Source organism: Pseudorca crassidens, chromosome 6, assembly GCF_039906515.1.
Source record: "Pseudorca crassidens isolate mPseCra1 chromosome 6, mPseCra1.hap1, whole genome shotgun sequence".
Taxonomy (NCBI): Eukaryota; Metazoa; Chordata; class Mammalia; order Artiodactyla; family Delphinidae; genus Pseudorca; species Pseudorca crassidens.
This window is the reverse complement of record NC_090301.1, coordinates 14,103,306-14,120,698: the sequence shown is the minus strand read 5'-3', so window position 1 is coordinate 14,120,698 and position 17,393 is coordinate 14,103,306. Positions and strand designations below refer to the sequence as shown.

Here is a 17,393-nt window from a genome sequence, read left to right as displayed (position 1 = left end):
AGCTTATTTCCTAGGCATAATTAAAACTAAATGTAGCTGTCCCAATAACACAAGAAGGGACTTTAGCCATTCCATACATCTAAGTTAAAAACAAACTTCCATAATACCGAACACTCCAGCCCGTAAGTCAAGTTTGCTTTGGGCATTTGTATTTGGCCTGTGATTTTGCTTGGAACATTTATTCATCAAAGATCGGAAATGGATTACAAATTCAAGGGTCTTACTTAGGTCCTAAAACTTAACTCTGTCTCTACCCACTTTTGATCTATAACTACCTGAAACTGGAATGTCCTGTTAACTGCTTAATTTCTAAAATGTGTACATGCCAGGGGAATACTTACTATAGTCTTCCAAATGCTGTCTTCTTTTGGGATATGGTGACCTTCCTAGACTTGCATCATAGTCTTACTCATCATTGTCATCTTTATGGTGCTCTAGAGTAGCAAAGGCCGATTTAAGTTCCATTAAGTTTCACTCTTCTCTAAACTTGGACAAATTCATTCCAGATAGATAAGCCAGAAACCCGAGGGCTGTACTTGACATATAATAATTTCTCATGCCTTAGAACCAATTCATCACTGATATTCACCCCGTAAATCTTTCTAAAATCTATTTTCCTCTCATCGTTTCTAGATCATACTCTACTCAAGCTGCCATAGTCTCTGTGGAACTCTACTCACTGATCTGCCCTCCTCCATTCCAACTCCTCCCTGATCCATTTCCGCCCTGAAGCCAGTTATCTTTTCAAAGTGAAAGTACATTTAGGACACCTCAACCTCCTTGCTTAAAACCAGCCAGCGGCTTCCCGTTCCACACCCAGCCCAGGTCAACCTTCCTAACTGCATGCATCCCTGCCCCTTGCTCTCTGCTCGCCGGTCACGTTGGCTTCTTGCATCCAGTTCCTCTTATTACAGGGCTTTTGCCCTTGCTGCTCTCTCTGGAATGTTCTCTGCCTGCCTGTCCTCCTCTTTATATAGATCCCATTTTTCAGAGGGCAGTTCAAACATCACATCTTGAGGAAGTTTAACTACCCTGCCCTCAATTAAGCTCACTAATTTTATTAATAAACATATGTGTATGTGTATTTTTTTTTATCACATTAGCCTATGATAAATATATAATCAAGGTTTTAAAATAGTTTAATTTATCTACATCTAGTAAGATGCTAAAGTTTGGGGGCATTTATATATACCAATACCCATGGTACCTCCTAGATGGTAAACCTAACTAATCACTACTTGTCAAATCAAGGTTCTTATGTCTTGGCAGTAATTAGGTCTCAGTGAATAAGTGTTTCTTTGGAGATAGAAGAAAGAAGGGGTTATTTTGGAAGGAGGGGACTTTAGGAAAGAGCAGGTTTTTAAGGGAAAGGATTTTGCAATACCAGAAGGAGTGAGAGTTTCTGAGAAGCACTTCTACGAGTTGGTGATACTTCCTAGGGAGTGAAATAGGTGCTGGGCCACGGAAAATCTCCCCTGTGCTGCCAGTCTGGGTTGCCAGGGGCCAAGCTGTGATGTCAGGACTTGTCGTTACGCCTGCAATCCTCAGCTTCCTATCTTAACTGAGTTCCTCTAGCCTTCCCCAGCTCGTCTTCTTCAGCCTGGTATTCATTCCACCCCTCCTCTCCCTCTGGAAGGAGAAGGGAAGAAAAGGAAGAAAAACATCAAAGAAAAAATGATATCAAAGAAAAAGATATATCTCTGACAGTCTTTATCAGTGGGGAGAAGAGGTTTAATTCTCCCTGTTACCAGCTTTTACTTCCTTCATGGATTTACCTTTCCTTTCTTATATTTACTTAATATTTAAGCCTCCCTTTTCCAAGGACCACATTCCTCTTGAACCTACTCCCTCCCTTCACTAGTTCCCAGCCCCAGCTATGCACCAAAATGGCCTGATGTGTTTCCAGAAATACCAGTATCTAGTCCAGCATGTCTGTGGTGGGAGGCGGCAGGTAGAGCTCTGTGCTTCTTAAAGTATCCTGGAGTCTAACCTCATCTAGGGCTGAGAATTAACTGTTACAGTATATCAAGAATCTCTTGAATATTTTATAGCCAAAATGGAGAAAAGGCTGGCAGAATAGAAAGCAGTAGAAGGAGAGAGCAGAAATGGCATTGGAGGAAAACAACAAACAGGAAGGAGAAAAGATAAGAAGGCTCCATTTAGACCCCTAGAATGATTCAGACACGCACAGGGCTTCAGCCTGTGTGAGGCCAGGGACAGCACCTTGTTTAAGCCACACAAGCATAGCCAGGCCTGGAGCCCAGCTCTCCTGAACCCTAGTCCACTGCTTTTTACCTAGAGGGCTTTGAAGGGTAAACCAAACTTGAATCAGATTCCAGCTCCAGTGGTGGTCAGAGGAGGGAGGGATTGGGAGGGAGTTGCTCCTAACTTGAGAGCTTGGACTCTGGAAGCCCAGACGGTTCTGGTCCCTCCTACTGGTCTGCTCTTGGAGCCGGGGTCACAGGTGGACCACTGGGTCAGAGGGATCTGCTGAGCCTGCAGGGTTATGGGTCTCAGTGCCTGGGCAGGGAAGCAGATGGGGCCATGGCAGCTGTGTCCCTAGTGTGAGCAGTCATACTGACCAAGGCTCAGGACTGCAGCAGACGGTGCCTTCCCTGCAAGGCTGAGCTCCTGCAGCCACCACGGACTGGACCCGACTGCACAAACCGGCCAAGACTCCCGGGAGACCCCTATGGGGGACCGATGAACTTGAAGAACATGAACAGGAATGTGAAGCAAACTGAAAAGCCTTGAAAAAATTATCTGCTAATAGGTTAACTGAATATTAGAATGTGTTGTAGCAAGTATGCCTTGCCTTAATTCTGCAGTCTGAAGGCAAAGTATGGTTGATGGGTTAAAGTCTGAAAACCATTTTCCTTAAACGGCATTTAAAATCTATAAACATAATAAAAATCTAAATGATTTCAATTTAAAGGAAACAAATCTTGACTTTCCATTGGCAGACTGTGTATGTTGAGATGGTTTCCATTAAAGGTATTGGATTTCTATTAACCCATTCACATGATCGTCTCCTGTCCCCTTGTGGCCAAATGTGGACACTTGAGAGCCAGTTGCCCCGGGTAGAGCCTCACAGTGCGAAACAGAGCAGGTGCGGATGAAAGTGAGTGCCTCCACCTCACGAGGATAATACCCAACCTAGGCAATGCATGCCCAAGAGAATTCAATTATTTTATGAACTTACAATTAGTCTAAGCTTGTCTGCAGAGGCACATAGCCTTGAGATGACCTTTCAAGTCCAGGAAAGGAAATTTGAGGGGATGGCACCCTCTGCTGCTCAATTTTATCATCACCAGAATTTAATAGCTGAGAGCCAAAGGAATGATTAATATGAGATGTTCGTGTAAACGTGGGTATGGTGAATACGAGATATTCACGCAAGACTGCGACTCCTCCCAGCAGGCCCTCTGACAGTTCCAGAGCTTCACCTCACTTTTCTTTAATAACTGGCCTGTAAATGGTTCATCTTTAGGCAGTTTCCACCTCCCTTCTTTCCTCTAACCCAAGCACCAAGAGTACTTAAGAGTAAGAATAAAATCATGTGATACCTTTGGGGTCCAATCTCGCACTACACCTATTTTTCCGTTCTTCAAGGTCAACACAAATGCCATCATTTCTTATCCTTTATTTATAGATTATCTTCTTTTTCCCTAATTCACTTTTCAGAGAACTCTCCCACTTTCAAAAATGAATTTCCACCACTACCATGGAAATCTCTAGTCTAGATCTAGACCAGCAAAGACTTCCTTATTCAATGCGGGGAGGGGGGGGAGAAGCCAAATAAAAATACACTTTCGTTCAGTTCTTGAAATGTTCCAATACCACATCACGTCTTAGTTGTCCAAATCCTGTGGAAAACCTCATCATTGTTTGCTTCACAGCAAAGGCCAGCTTCATCCTCAGGGTGTCCTCTTCTTTGGTTGGTCCCTCTTCTCCAGGATAAGCGTTCTGTAGTGTCCCCTGGCTGCCTAAGGACCCCAATGAGGACGCCCACCTTTTCCTGTCTTTTGTGAGCCTGTATGTGCTGTGCTCACTGTTTGTTCCTCTAATAACCACTCCCACCAGATTTACAATCATCCACAGTGGTTCCAGACTCCTTTCTTATGTAGTATAAAAATATGTCACCTAGGGCTTCCCTGGTGGCGCAGTGGTAGAGAGTCCGCCTGCCAATGCAGGGGACACGGGTTCGTGCCCCGGTCCGGGAGGATCCCACATGCCGCGGAGCGGCTGGGCCCGTGAGCCATGGCCGCTGAGCCTGCGCGTCCGGAGCCTGTGCTCCGCAAAGGGAGAGGCCGCAGCGGTGAGAGGCCCGCGTACCACAGGAAAAAAAAAAATATGTCGCATAATATCCCAAAGGAATCAAACTGTTCAAAATCTTCCTTTTTCCCAGGTAAGTAGACTTAACTTAAGGAAAGGACATTAATGGTGTGAAATTCAAGTAAGAACTAGACTGTTTTAGCACGGATCCTCTCACATGTTAACCAGTCCACTCACATGAAATTTGAGTGAGCTTTGTAAAATTTTTCAGATATTTCAGCATCTCCACTATGATACTTGAAGCCTCTTTCTCTGCTTTTCGGTATCCGCTGTTATGAGTGGCCAGAGACCTCTGAACTTCTTCAACGTACTCTAAGAATGTAAAATAATGGTAATAATAATAAGCCAGTGCATTTAGTATGGTTTAATTGCATTAATCTAAAGGATGTAATTCTTTTAAGGTTATAATTTTCTCTTTTTTATAATATGGCAAGTCTAAGAAACTGTAAACTAAATGATTTTTCCATGATGCCAAGAAATCACTAGCAAACAGAGACTTATTCACCATTTTCTGCAAATCTTGATTTATTCATCAACTGGAACAAGGCTTTACTCTCTAAAAGAAGCAGGAAGAGAAATACCTCAGCCTTCAGAGTTATTGGACCAAATAAGATTATATCAAAGTAACGGAAACTCGAACTGGAATGGTGACTGAATACTTACCTTTAAAAAGTTCAAACATTAGAGCAAATTTTACCTAGAATGTATCTCTGGGTTTGTTTGCTTGTTTGTTTGTTTGTTTTTGTGGTTCCATTTGGCTTTGTTTGGCAAGAAAAACTCAATTGAGTAGGATTTTTATACCTTACTCATTTTAACAGGAACATGTACGGAGAGACCCAGATTGCCAATCAAGAGTATTTATCCACATGGGAAAATCCTAAGGATGCTAATTATAAATGGCTTATCACCAAGTCAGATGCTGAAAGGAGGGTTGAAAGGCAACTTTGAAAATGGACATTTCGTTCCTCCAAAAATAAGAGCTTTTCTTTTACTTCTTTGGAAATAGCTAAATCTTGGATTCTTTCACTATCAAATCAACAGCTGAGACTTTTCTTATGATTTCCCCCCATCAAGAAGCTATAACGAATCATATCTGCAAGTATAGATAATGACTAGATCCGGATTCTCTGTGGAACACATCTTGTGAGGATGGATATAAACCCAACTCAAGCTGTGGTGACCCCGGATGTTATTGGTCCACTTGTTAAGGTAATTTGCTCATTTCCAGAAACTTTGTACAATTACTAAGTGCACACCTACTATAAAAATTAACTTGCGCTTGGAGCTATGTGCTGCTGTCCAAGTCTGCAGAGAACAGGTCGGGATGCTTTATTCTCAACCACACTGCAAGGGATCCTGGTAAGAACCGCCAAATGCCACCCAGGTATTGTCGGTGAGCTTCCTGTCCTCTGCTACTACCATTCAGATATTGACAATGTCTGCTGCTGTTCTCCTGCCGCTAAGGCAGTAAAGGCCGGAAGTGCTCAGATTTCTACAAATAAAGAACAAACACACTCTGTTTATGAAAACAAAACAGACCAATAAGCTGCCTGAGATCAGCTTGATTCTAAAATAAAAATGCGTATTTTTAAAAGCATGTTGATACCAGCCCCAACTTGAAAATTTAATTAGGGTAATCTGGATGGCAGTGAGACGTAAATGCAGGACCTAGCAGTAATCAGTATCATCTCTGAAGTCTCGTTTTCATTATGTCACTTCCTCCTGTCACCACTGTGAAGGATTGCAAGTGCCTGTCTCATCCATATGGTGACATTTTCTCATACGCTGAGCTGAACCATAGACATCAAATTACCTCCCTGACTCAGAGAATAGCGCATCTGTGAAAGGGCTAAAGTATCAGTGCTTCAACTCTTTCCGAGGAATTAAGAACTCAGAATTAATGGTACTTGATGCTAGTTTTTCATTCTTTCTGATTTGCCAGGCTTCCCTGGTGGCACAGTGGTCGGGAGTCCGCCTGCTGATGCAGGGGACATGGGTTCGTGCCCCGGTCCGGGAAGATCCCACATGCCGCGGAGCGGCTGGGCCCGTGAGCCAGGGCCGCTGGGCCTGCGCGTCCGGGATCTGTGCTCCGCAATGGGAGAGGCCGCGGCGGTGAGAGGCCCGCGTACCGCAAAAAAAAAAAAAAAAAAGAAAACTACGGATGTGACAAAGCAGGCTTTCTCTTGTGCCATGTGTGGAAGTATTGAGTGGTAGAACCTTTCTGGAAGCAATCTGTCCTCATATAACAAGGGCTTTAAAAGGCAAAAAAACATAGCTTGGCTCAGGAATTTCACTGCTGGAAAGTCATCCCAGAACTTGTTAATTTTCCGCTAATATCCATGCTCAGTGTCATCTTTAGGTAATAAAACCCCTACATTTAAGCTGGGGACAGAGCTGTCCAGAATAAGCAATCCATATCCTAGTCACCCCTGCAGCCAAACATGGACTTACTGATTGAGGTCAAGCTAAGAGAATGTAACTGGAAATACCGTGTGCAGGCTTCCAGGAAATGGCCTTAAAAGACAGTTGATACAAGCCTATTGTCTCTCCTTTTGTGCGGCTTGGAAAATGGATGGCAGGGCTATATCCCAGATCATGAGATGAGGTCCTCATGCTATTGGTCAGATCAGAAAACTGGAAGTGGACTGGGTCCCAGACAACTGTGGAGTTACCATGTCACTCTAGAAACTCAAAGTCCTTTCTTTTTCTTGTCACGTCTCTAAAAATGTATTGTTTTTGTGTTAAGATGTTTTATACGCCTAAGTTCTAACAATTGCTTTGAGTCCCTCATCTCTTGGTATGCCCATGTGTATGCACAGCACACACACTAATAAACTTCTCTTTACTGTTCTCTTACTAATCTATCTTCTGTCAGTCAAATGTTACAGGACCCAGCTGGGGAACCCAGGAGGGTAGAAGGAAGAAAGAATATTTTCCTCTCCTGCACTGGAATGTTACCTCAGCACCCAAAGCTAAGTGACTTAGAATCCAATACCACTTTTGTTGAGTCACAGCTAGGAGGAGGTTGGTGGAACCTTAAGTAATTATTGGTCCCTTATGATAAACGGTCCTAAGAATTATGCCTCGTATAATAAAGGTATCACTTCAGTGGCACTAATCACATTCTCAGGGTTGTAAAAAGCAATCCGTACTTCTTATTTAAATGGGAATAAAAGACTTTGACACTACATTGGATTTTTTCATTACCTGTGGAGGTGCTTTTTAAATTCCATTCTATTTGCTTGACTTCTTGCAATGAACAGTTTATAATTATAACCAAGTAAGCTAAAGATATATCTTTCAACTGACAAAAACAAAAACTCAGGGAGCAAAAATAGGCCTCATATTCTTGCTTCTTGCTCTGCCACTGAAGGCTGAATCTTGTGGGACATCGGTTACCACTGATGAGTTATTTTAACAAAAGGGTCACCCTTGCTTCCATGGAGATAATAATTTTCACGGTTTAAAACTCCATTGGAGTAGGACAAAAATTAACAGGTATATCATTTTGCTTAAACGTGTTCAGGAAAATCTAAAATTTCAACAGATAGTTATAGTACATGGAGAGTACACTTTATTCAGAAGAAACTTCATGTGAATCTTTTTATCAAGGAAACCACCCTAGGGGGGCTTCCCTGGTGGCGCAGTGGTTAAGAATCTGCCTGCCAGTGCAGAGGACACGGGTTCAAGCCCTGGTCCAGGAAGATGCCACATGCCGCGGAGCAACTAAGCCCGTGTGCCACAACTACTGAGCCTGCGCTCTAGGGCCCGTGCTCTACAACAAGAGAGGCTGCGACAGTGAGAGGTCCGCGCACCCGCGATGAAGAGTGGCCCCCGCGTGCCGCAACTAGAGAAAGCCCTCACACAGAAACGAAGACCCAACACAGCCAAAAAAATAAATTAATTAATTTTTTAAAAAGGAAAAATAAGAAAACCACTCTAATCCCATTCCCTACCTATAGTTTTTCTTTTTTATAATTTGAATTTTCATGTATTCAGCTTCCTAAAAGATGAGCATATTAAGAGTTTAAATTGCATGAAAGAGAGAGAGAATAACAGCAGCAACAAGAACAATCACAGAAAGGAAACCCTAAAACTTACTCCACTGGTTGGCTGTGTCCATAAAATCAGTGTAAGCAGAGGGCCTCCAGTCTCTTGGCAAATGTAACCCAGGTAACAGTCAGTAACATGTCTACACTGACGACTATCTCCTCTTCAGTCATTAGAAACATTGGGCTCCAGGTTTATAGAAGTCACCAAGAACAAAAGAGCTCTGCAAAAAGAAAACAGTCTTTTAGGCCATTAACTCCCCAAGGCCTGTGATTTGTTTGTGGCTCCTGACAAGCGAGTGGCAGCACAATTTGTCAGAACAAAGATTTGGGTTATGGGTCCTGAGATCCCATCTAAATCAGTGATATTGTACAAACTGCTATGCATACACATCAGACAAATTTGGTTTTTTATTTAAGATTTTTCCAACCTGTACTACAGTACAGAGAATAGGATAACAAATCCCCACGTGGGGACTTCCCTTGTGGTCCAGTGGCCAAGAGTCCGCGCTCCCAACGCTGGAGGTCTGGGTTCGATCCCTGGTCGGGAACTAGATCCCACATGCCGCAATTAAGAGTTTGCGTGCCACAACTAAATATCCCGCATGCAGCAGCGAAGATCCCGTGTGCCACAACTAAGACCCGGTGCAGCAAAAATAGATAGATAGATAGATACTTCTTAAAAATCCCCATGTGAACATCACGCAGTCTGGTAGGCTGAATAATAGCCCCCAAAGACACCAAGCTCCTTAATCCATGGAAGCCATGAATGTTTCTTTATATGAGAAAAGGGTCTTTTCAGGTGTGATTAAATTAAGGATCTTGCCATGGCATGGCTATCCTGGATTATCCAGGTAAGCCCTACTGTATAATCACAAACATCCTTAGAATAAGGAGGAAGAGGGAGATTTGATTTCAGACAAAAGAAAAGACCCTGGGATGGAAGCTGAGAGAAGCAGATGCTATGCTTCTGGCTTTGAAGACGGAGGAGTAGGACCTGAACCAAGGAATAAAAGAAATGCCACTCAAAACACTAGAAAAGGCAAAGAAAGAAATGGATTCTCCCCTAGAATCTCTAGAGGAAGCATGCCCTGCAAACACTTGATTTCAGCTCAGTGGAACTATTGGGACTTCCAATTTCTGGAACTAATTACAGTGTAGAAGAATCAATGTGTGCTGTTAGAAGCCAAGTTTCTGGTAACTTATTGCAGCAGCCATAGGAAACGAATACTACAGCTTCAACAATTATCAGTACACATCAAATCTTGGCCCCTCATTCACACACACACACACACACACACGCACACGCACACACACACACACACACACACACTCTTCCTTCCATCGCCATTAGATCACTTTGAAGCAAATCACATATATAATAATGGTTTATCCATAAATACTTCATTTTGTTTGCCTAAAAGATATGGACTCAAAAATAAGCATAATATTTTAACCTAATTAAAAATAATTAACAAGAAGCTTTTTAAATTAATTAATTTTTTTTTTTGGCTGCATTGGGCCTTCGTTGCTCCATGCAGGCTTTGTCTAGTTGCGGCGAGCGGTGGCTACTCTTCGTAGCAGTGCACGGGTTTCTCATTGCGGTGGCTTCTCTTGTTGCGGAGCACAGGCTCTAGGCACACGGGCTTCAGTAGTTGTGGCACGCAGGCTCAGTAGTTGTGGCTCACAAGCTCTAGAGTGCAGGCTCAGTAGTTGTGGCGCACGGGCTTAGTTGCTCTGCGGCATGTGGGATCTTCCTGGACCAGGGCTCAAACCCATGTCTCCTGCATTGGCAGGTGGATTCTTAACCACTGCGCCACCAGGGAAGCCCAATAAGAATTTCTTAATATAAGTATCCTTTCAGGTTTCAAATTTCCCAAATAGTTCCTAATTGTTTTTATACTTGGAACATCTTATTGGTTTGTTTATTTCAGGATTCAAGTAAACTCCATACATTGCATTTAGTTGATTTATCTCTTATTTTTTAGTTTTTGCTATGCTGTCCAATGTGGTAGCCCTTAACCACATGTGGCTATTTAAATTTAATAAATCGTTTATAAATTAAACAATATTTAAAATCAGCTCCTCGGTCTCATTAGCTGTACTTCAAGTGCTCGATTCTAACATGTGGCTAGTAGTTACCTAACTGGACAGCACAGATATAGAGAATATTTTCATCATCTCAGAAAGTTTTATAGGTTCTCCCTTTTCCTTCCTCCCTTCCTTCTTTCCTTCTTTCTTTGTTTCTGTCCATCTGTCTTTCATTTCTTTTTGCCCAGTAGAATTTCTTATATGCTGAATTTTGCTGATAGTATCCCCATGATGTCATTTAACACATCTCTCTCCCTCTTATGTTTTTTGTAAACTAGTAGTTATATTTAGGAGTTTAATCATTTTTTTTACAAGAATACTTCACAAGTGAAGTTGTGAATTTCCTATTGTATCACATTAAGGTCCAAATGTCTGATGATTTCTTTTTTTGTTAAGATTAATCAGATTAAAATTAGTTGTTTTAGCAATCACTGATCATTGTTTGCTTATAACCAATTTTTTTAAAGAACTGCAAAATTGTAGCACTCTAACTTTCACCTTATTTCCTTTGTTTATTTATCAATTTTATCTATTATGTAGAACATAGAGCTTTTCATTACCAAATATTTGCTTATCTGAGGTGTATTTCATAAAGAAAATGTAGGAAGATAGTTTGACTGTTTTCACTTATTTAGAATTTTGTTTTTTGAATTATCAATTGATTCCTCAGCATCTTCCAAAGGAGACCAATGTCAATGAGCTGGGTTGTTTTTTGTTTGTTGTTGTTGTTTGGTTGGTTGGTTTTGGTTTTGTTTTTTTGAGTGAGGAGGGGAGTATTATCATGAACTCATGAATTCTCATATATTTGATGTGTTTCAATCCATTTCAGGATGTTTTGCTTTATTTTGTTTTGTTTTTACACTCAAATCATCTGATTTTTGGCAAGTAAGAACCCCTTCAAGCTGGCTTTTGAATCCTTCTGACATATCCCCAATAACCTTTGATAGCTTCCTTGCTTTTCATTATAAAAAGATGCCCAAGTTCATCTAATCCAGATCTGGAATTAATCATACCTCTAAGGACCCCTGAGTCCTGTTAGTGAGAAATAACATTAGAAATCATAATCTAGGAGGTCAGGGTGCTTATTTGTACTAGGCTCTGTAACAGAGAAGAACAAACTTGACTCCATATTGGGTCTATTCCTTTAGCTCTAACCCCTGTGCTCTGCTGCCTGTGCTTAGTCATGGAGCTCTGTACCTTTTGTAAGAGAACGTTGACTACACCTTGAAATAGCCCAGTCTCAAGGCTCTAACCTTTAAAAGTATAACACTTTTCCATTCATACAGAGATAAAAAGTTGCAGAACACAGAGTAACATTTGTCTTGTTGGAAGCTTATAGGAACATTGTGACCAGACCTACCTGGACAGCTGAAAGAAAAAAGGATTCCGGCACCAAGAAGTGTGCAACAACCAGCCACACTCCCACCCCTTTTGGTATAAAAGAAGTCTGAATTCTAACTCAGGTAAGATGGTTCTTTGGGACACTAGTCCACCATCTTCTTGGTCTGCTGGCTTTCCAAATAAAGTCACTATTCCTTGCCCCAACAATTCGTCTCTTGATTTATTGGCCTATCATGCAGGGAGTAGTACGAGCTTGGACTCAGTAACAGCTTTGCATAGTTTCTATTTTTAAAATATAGAAGAAAATATATCATAAACTCAAGCTAATATTCCCATTTCAGAGTTTTTGTTTGATTTTATATTTGTAGCTGTTTTCTCTCTGAAAGTTTTGTTTCCTGAAAACATTAACATATTAATTTGCTCTATCCCAATAATATATATTATATACACACCATAGTAAGACTAATGATATGATTATTGAAACTTTTATTTCTTTACAGTTGTCTGTGTATGTATCCTTAGGATTTATCTGATAAAATCTATAAGGTCAAACTACTGTGCTTTCAATTCAAATGAGTGATTATGTAATATTCTAAAGCAATTATTCCCAGTGTTCCCTTAAGATTTAGTAAATAAAGGGAATGAGTCAAGCATTTATCCTCTTTCTGATACAAACTGTGCCACCATCTTTATGTAACCAAACAATAAATGATTATAGAAGTATTCCAGGTAATAAATGCAGAAGAAGAAAATTAGAATATTATTTTACAACCCCCAGTGAATTAATATGTCTAAGCATTGGATATCAACAACTTTGACCATCTTTTTATTTTTTTTTAGTATTTATTTATTTATATTTTTGGCTAAGTAAGGTCTTAGTTGCGGCACACGGGATCTTTCGTTGTGGCACATGGGCTTCTCTCTAGTTGTGGCACACGGGCTCGGTAGTTGCCTGGTGACATGTGGGATTTTAGTTCCCTGACCAGGGATTGAACCCGTGTCCCCTGCATTGGAAGGCGTGTTCTTAACCACTGGACCACCAGGGAAGTCCCCAACTTTGACCATCTTAAAAAGAGACACTCAGCTATTACATATCTCTTCATGGAAGATAATGCATGCTACCACCTATAAAGTAGTCTTGCCACCACCAACATCTTCTCCAAAATAAGAACCTGAATATGATCAATATCCTAGATGCAACTACCAATTTTTTTATCTATAGAAATATAGACACCAGAGGAACCTGTTGAACTATGATACAAGGAAGCAATCTGCAAAATCTAAACTGTGGAACACTCCACAAGACATGGTTCAGAGTCTTCAAAAATCAAATTGCAAGAGAGAGGGAGAGAGAGAGAGAGAGAGAGAGATGAGGGAGCTGGAGCCTACAGATTAAAAGAGACTTAAAATATACAGCAACCCATCAAAATATGTGGATTTATTTGAATCCTCAGTTAAAATTTTTGTATCATTTATGATATAACTGGAAAATTTAATGCTGACCAAATGGTTAGCTCAATCTTAACCTAATCCCTTCCCTTCTCGGGGGAGGCCACTTCCAGTTCTGCTACATCATTTACTCCTGCCTTAATTTTTATTTTAGGTATAACAATGATATTTGTTTAAATATTTTAAATTCTTGTCTTTTAGAAATACATACTGAAGTGTTTGCAGGAAAAAAAGATATGAATTGAATTTGCTTTAAATTAACACAGGAGAGAGAAATGAGTGGGATATAGGTGAAGTGAGATTTAATTATTATTTTTGGAGCTGGGTGATGCATACATGGGGAACAACTTTTTCCTAATAAAAAGTTTTAAAAAAAATCAGGTGGTAGAAAGAAGAGGAGAAAGGAGAAAGGGGAATCAGCTAAATTTATCATAATGGGAAGTTAGTCAAAAATGAGGATTTAAACTGTTAAGTATATTACACAAAATTATAGTTAAAGTAATTCCTAAAAACTAAAAACTGTACAAATATTCCAAACTTCTAGAATATGTGTACACATAAACGTGCCCCCCACACAAACACACTGTTAACACCTAGTGAAATACACTAAAACAAAGGAAGTGTTAAACAATTGAATGACCCTGTAACTAAGATAAAATGTATTTGCCATATCAAACTTGTAACAAGTTACACATCTATCTACGAAAAGAAAAGCCCTTAGCTGGAATTCTAAGCAGAGTCCAACAGAATGGTGTGTGTAAGTGAAGACTCAGCTAGGAACAGTTGAAAATCAAAGAAGGGACAAAGGTCCATACACACAAATGCAGACAAGGGGAAGCAAGAGTCATGGTCACAACCTCAGACAAGGTGGAATTCAGGCACAACACGTAAAATTAGTCAAGAAAAGTGCTTTACAGTGATGAGGGATACAATCCTCAAGGCAGATCTTACAGTTATACCTACCTGGGCACCAAATAACATTGGCTCCAAAATGCAGAGAAAAATCTACAGGAAACACTAGGTGAAATAAAGGCACATCAGCAAAAGGAGACTAATAAAACATCTTTCAGATCATGATACATTAGGTAAGCAAATGAACAAAAAAGAAGACCTAAATCACCTAAGAACAATCTAGATGTAGAAGTAACATGTATCGAACTCTTAAATACTGAAACCTAAGAATTCACCTTCTTTTCAAAGACCTGTAATACCAGGCATCCTATTTATAGGAATTTACCCTGAATATATATACTTTCAATATCACAAAGAAAAAAATCACAATATTATTCATTGTGGTATTATTTGTAATAGCAAAGTAATGGAAAGAACCTAAATCTCATATCTAGGAGATTGAATAAATAATTAATGGTCATCCACTCTATGAAAAAAATATGCTGATGTTAAAAAAAAAAGATAAGAAAAAGCTCTATGAATTGATATGGAGTAATTTTAATGATGTGTTGTTAAGATTGAAAAAGAAAAAACCAAGATACAAAATATACACCATTTGCATAGGAAAAAAGGAGAAATAAGAACCTACTACATATATGTGTGCTTATTTTTGCATAAGGATTAACCAGAAGCTGCTAAGCGTGGGTGAGAAGAGGTGGATGGGAATGAGCATCCTCAGAATACATCTGTTTAAATAGTTTGGGGACTTCCCTGGTGGTCCAGTGGGTTAAGACTCTGCTCTCCCAATGCACGGGGCACAGGTTCGATCCCTGGTTGGGGAACTAAGATCCTGCATGCCACATGGCGTAGCCAAAAAAAAAAGTTTTGACTTTTGTTATATGTTAATGTTTTGTATAATCAAAAAAAAAAAAAAAACAAGCTTAAATTAATACAGGTGAGGAAAAATCCTAAAACTAATTTTTTAAAAAATGAACCTGACTATAGGAGTGCCAGGTAATTTCGCAGCTGAAGTCTATTAAAATATTAAGCAATAGTAACTCCAATGCTATTTAAACTACTCCAGCAAATGGTAAGGAGTGAGAAAGTGAGAATCTTCCAAATTCTTGTCATAGAGCATAATACTAACATCTGACAGAAAGAGCACACTCAGAAAAAAGAAAATTAGGGAGTCATTCACTCATGAACCTCAGAGCAAAAATAGTAAATGACCCATATTCAAAAATAGGCTTTAGCATCACATTAAAATAACAATACCTGATGAGCCAGCGGAATTCAGAGGAGCAATACCAGTGAACTGCATCTTAGGAAATAAAAGAATATATTTGTCATTTTAATAAATTAAGATGGGAATAGAAATCAAATTATCATCCTTATAGATGCCAAAAGGCCTCGGATCAAATTTAATATATATTTATTTAATGGGATGGGGGATAGATGGGAAATTTCTTTATATTAGAATAAGAATATATACATCTTCATAATATACATGTACTTATTTATGTATTGCTGCAGAAATATATTCTACACAAGAAGGAAGTGTCTCTTCGCCACTTAGTGACATGCCAAATAGGAATCTCTTTCAAAACCCGGTCAATCAGAATATTCTACTCCCTGATCAGGAAAAGTTAAAAGTACAGCATAAGTTAATGAGATCTCGGTCCTAGATTTTTGCTGGAGGTACTGAGAAAGAGGCTTTCCTCAACTCAGGCATCATTAGTAGGACCTTTGAATTGTGACTGCAGAGACAGACCAAGCCTTGAGAGTTATGCAGAATCCAACCAGAGTTGTCAAAGCAAATTGGTGTTCTGGGAACTATATCTAACCTCTGGGTCGACATATCTGGACATAGACTGATTGTGGTCTAATTAGCCTATTTCTAAGAGGACTGAAAAGGAATTAAGCCAGATTCAGCACTTCTACAATATAGAAGTTCCTGTAAATCAGTAAGAAAGGGGTAGGACACCTAAAATTTTTTTGAAAGGGTGAAGGATATTAATAGGTAATTCACATAAGAACTAATCAGAGAGATGCCTCACTTCTCTAATTATCAGGGGAAAGCAAATTAAAACAAAACCAGATACAATTTTACAGTCCTTAGTTTGTCAATAATTTGAGGCTTCAGAACACTAAGCTCTGAAGAGGATGTTGGAGAGTAAGAGCCCTCGGACACCGCTGGTGGGACCACCTGCATACAGAGCCGTTGGAGAACAGCCTCCAGTATTCTTGAAACTGTGGCTGCAGATGCCCTGGGAATTAGCAATCCCAGGCCTGTGTGCAAGTACCTGCCACAAAAACTACCTCACAAGTGCAAACGGAGATGTAAACCTGTGAGCTGGGAAAAGCATAGCTTTCAGTAGCAAGGAGTTAGACATAGTGACGTCCATCTAAACGTGAACTACCAATAAAATAGAATTCTATGCAAAGGTTAGAAGAAATTAACTGGCTTTGTGTTTAGCTACATGGATAAATCTCAAAAATACAATGTTGAGTGAAAAAGTAATGAACCAAATGAGGTTAAAAGCACAATGCTACTTAAGTAGGTTTTTGAAAACATGAAACCTACTATGTATACATGTAAATAAAATGATGGAAGTGTGTACGTTAAATACATGAGAAGAGGAAGGAGAAGTGAGACTGGGTATCATAAATGAAAGAAGAAATCAAATTTTAAGAATTTAAATATCCATGCATAGACTTATGATATGTCATAAACGGAGGAGCATGACCACCTTGATTCTGTTCAAATGAGGTCAAAAATGAATAACCTATAAGTTATAAAGCCCATTCCATTTTTTAAATTTAATGAAAACATATAAAATGATAATGGTCATGATTGGGAATTACAAAGCAAATAAAACAAGAAACAGGGCTTCCCTGGTGGCGCGGTAGTTGAGAGTCCGCCTGCCGATGCAGGGAACGCGGGTTTGTGCCCCGGTCTGGAAAGATCCCACATGCCACGGAGCGGCTGGGCCCGTGAGCCATGGCCGCTGAGCCTGCACGTCCAGAGCCTGTGCTCCGCAACGGGAGAGGCCACAGCAGTGAGAGGCCTGCATACCGCAAAAAAAACAAAACCAACAACAAAAAAACAAGAAACAACTAAAACTATTCCTCCAGAAATAAATAGATCAACAAAGGATGGCATATTAGTTCAATAAAATGTCCTCAGGCCCCTAAAAATTAATACTAAGACTATAAAGCATAAGTCAACATTGTAAA

General features: G+C 40.0%; 1 long non-coding RNA gene across 6 annotated transcripts in view; it reads right to left on the bottom strand.

The window, feature by feature from the left end:
• Positions 1-3,672: 3,672 nt before the first annotated feature.
• LOC137226147 (uncharacterized) overlaps positions 3,673-17,393 on the bottom strand; it is a 69,852-nt gene continuing 56,131 nt past the window's right edge. For 5 of the 6 annotated variants that reach the window (XR_010944200.1, XR_010944203.1, XR_010944205.1 and 2 more), the window contains 4 exons: positions 15,432-15,477; positions 14,229-14,282; positions 8,437-8,608; positions 3,673-5,827 (listed from right to left, as the gene is read on the bottom strand). This is a non-coding gene — a long non-coding RNA (uncharacterized lncRNA). The remainder of the gene's footprint in view (positions 5,828-8,436; positions 8,609-14,228; positions 14,283-15,431; positions 15,478-17,393) is intronic. The other variant, XR_010944202.1, reaches the window with a different exon arrangement.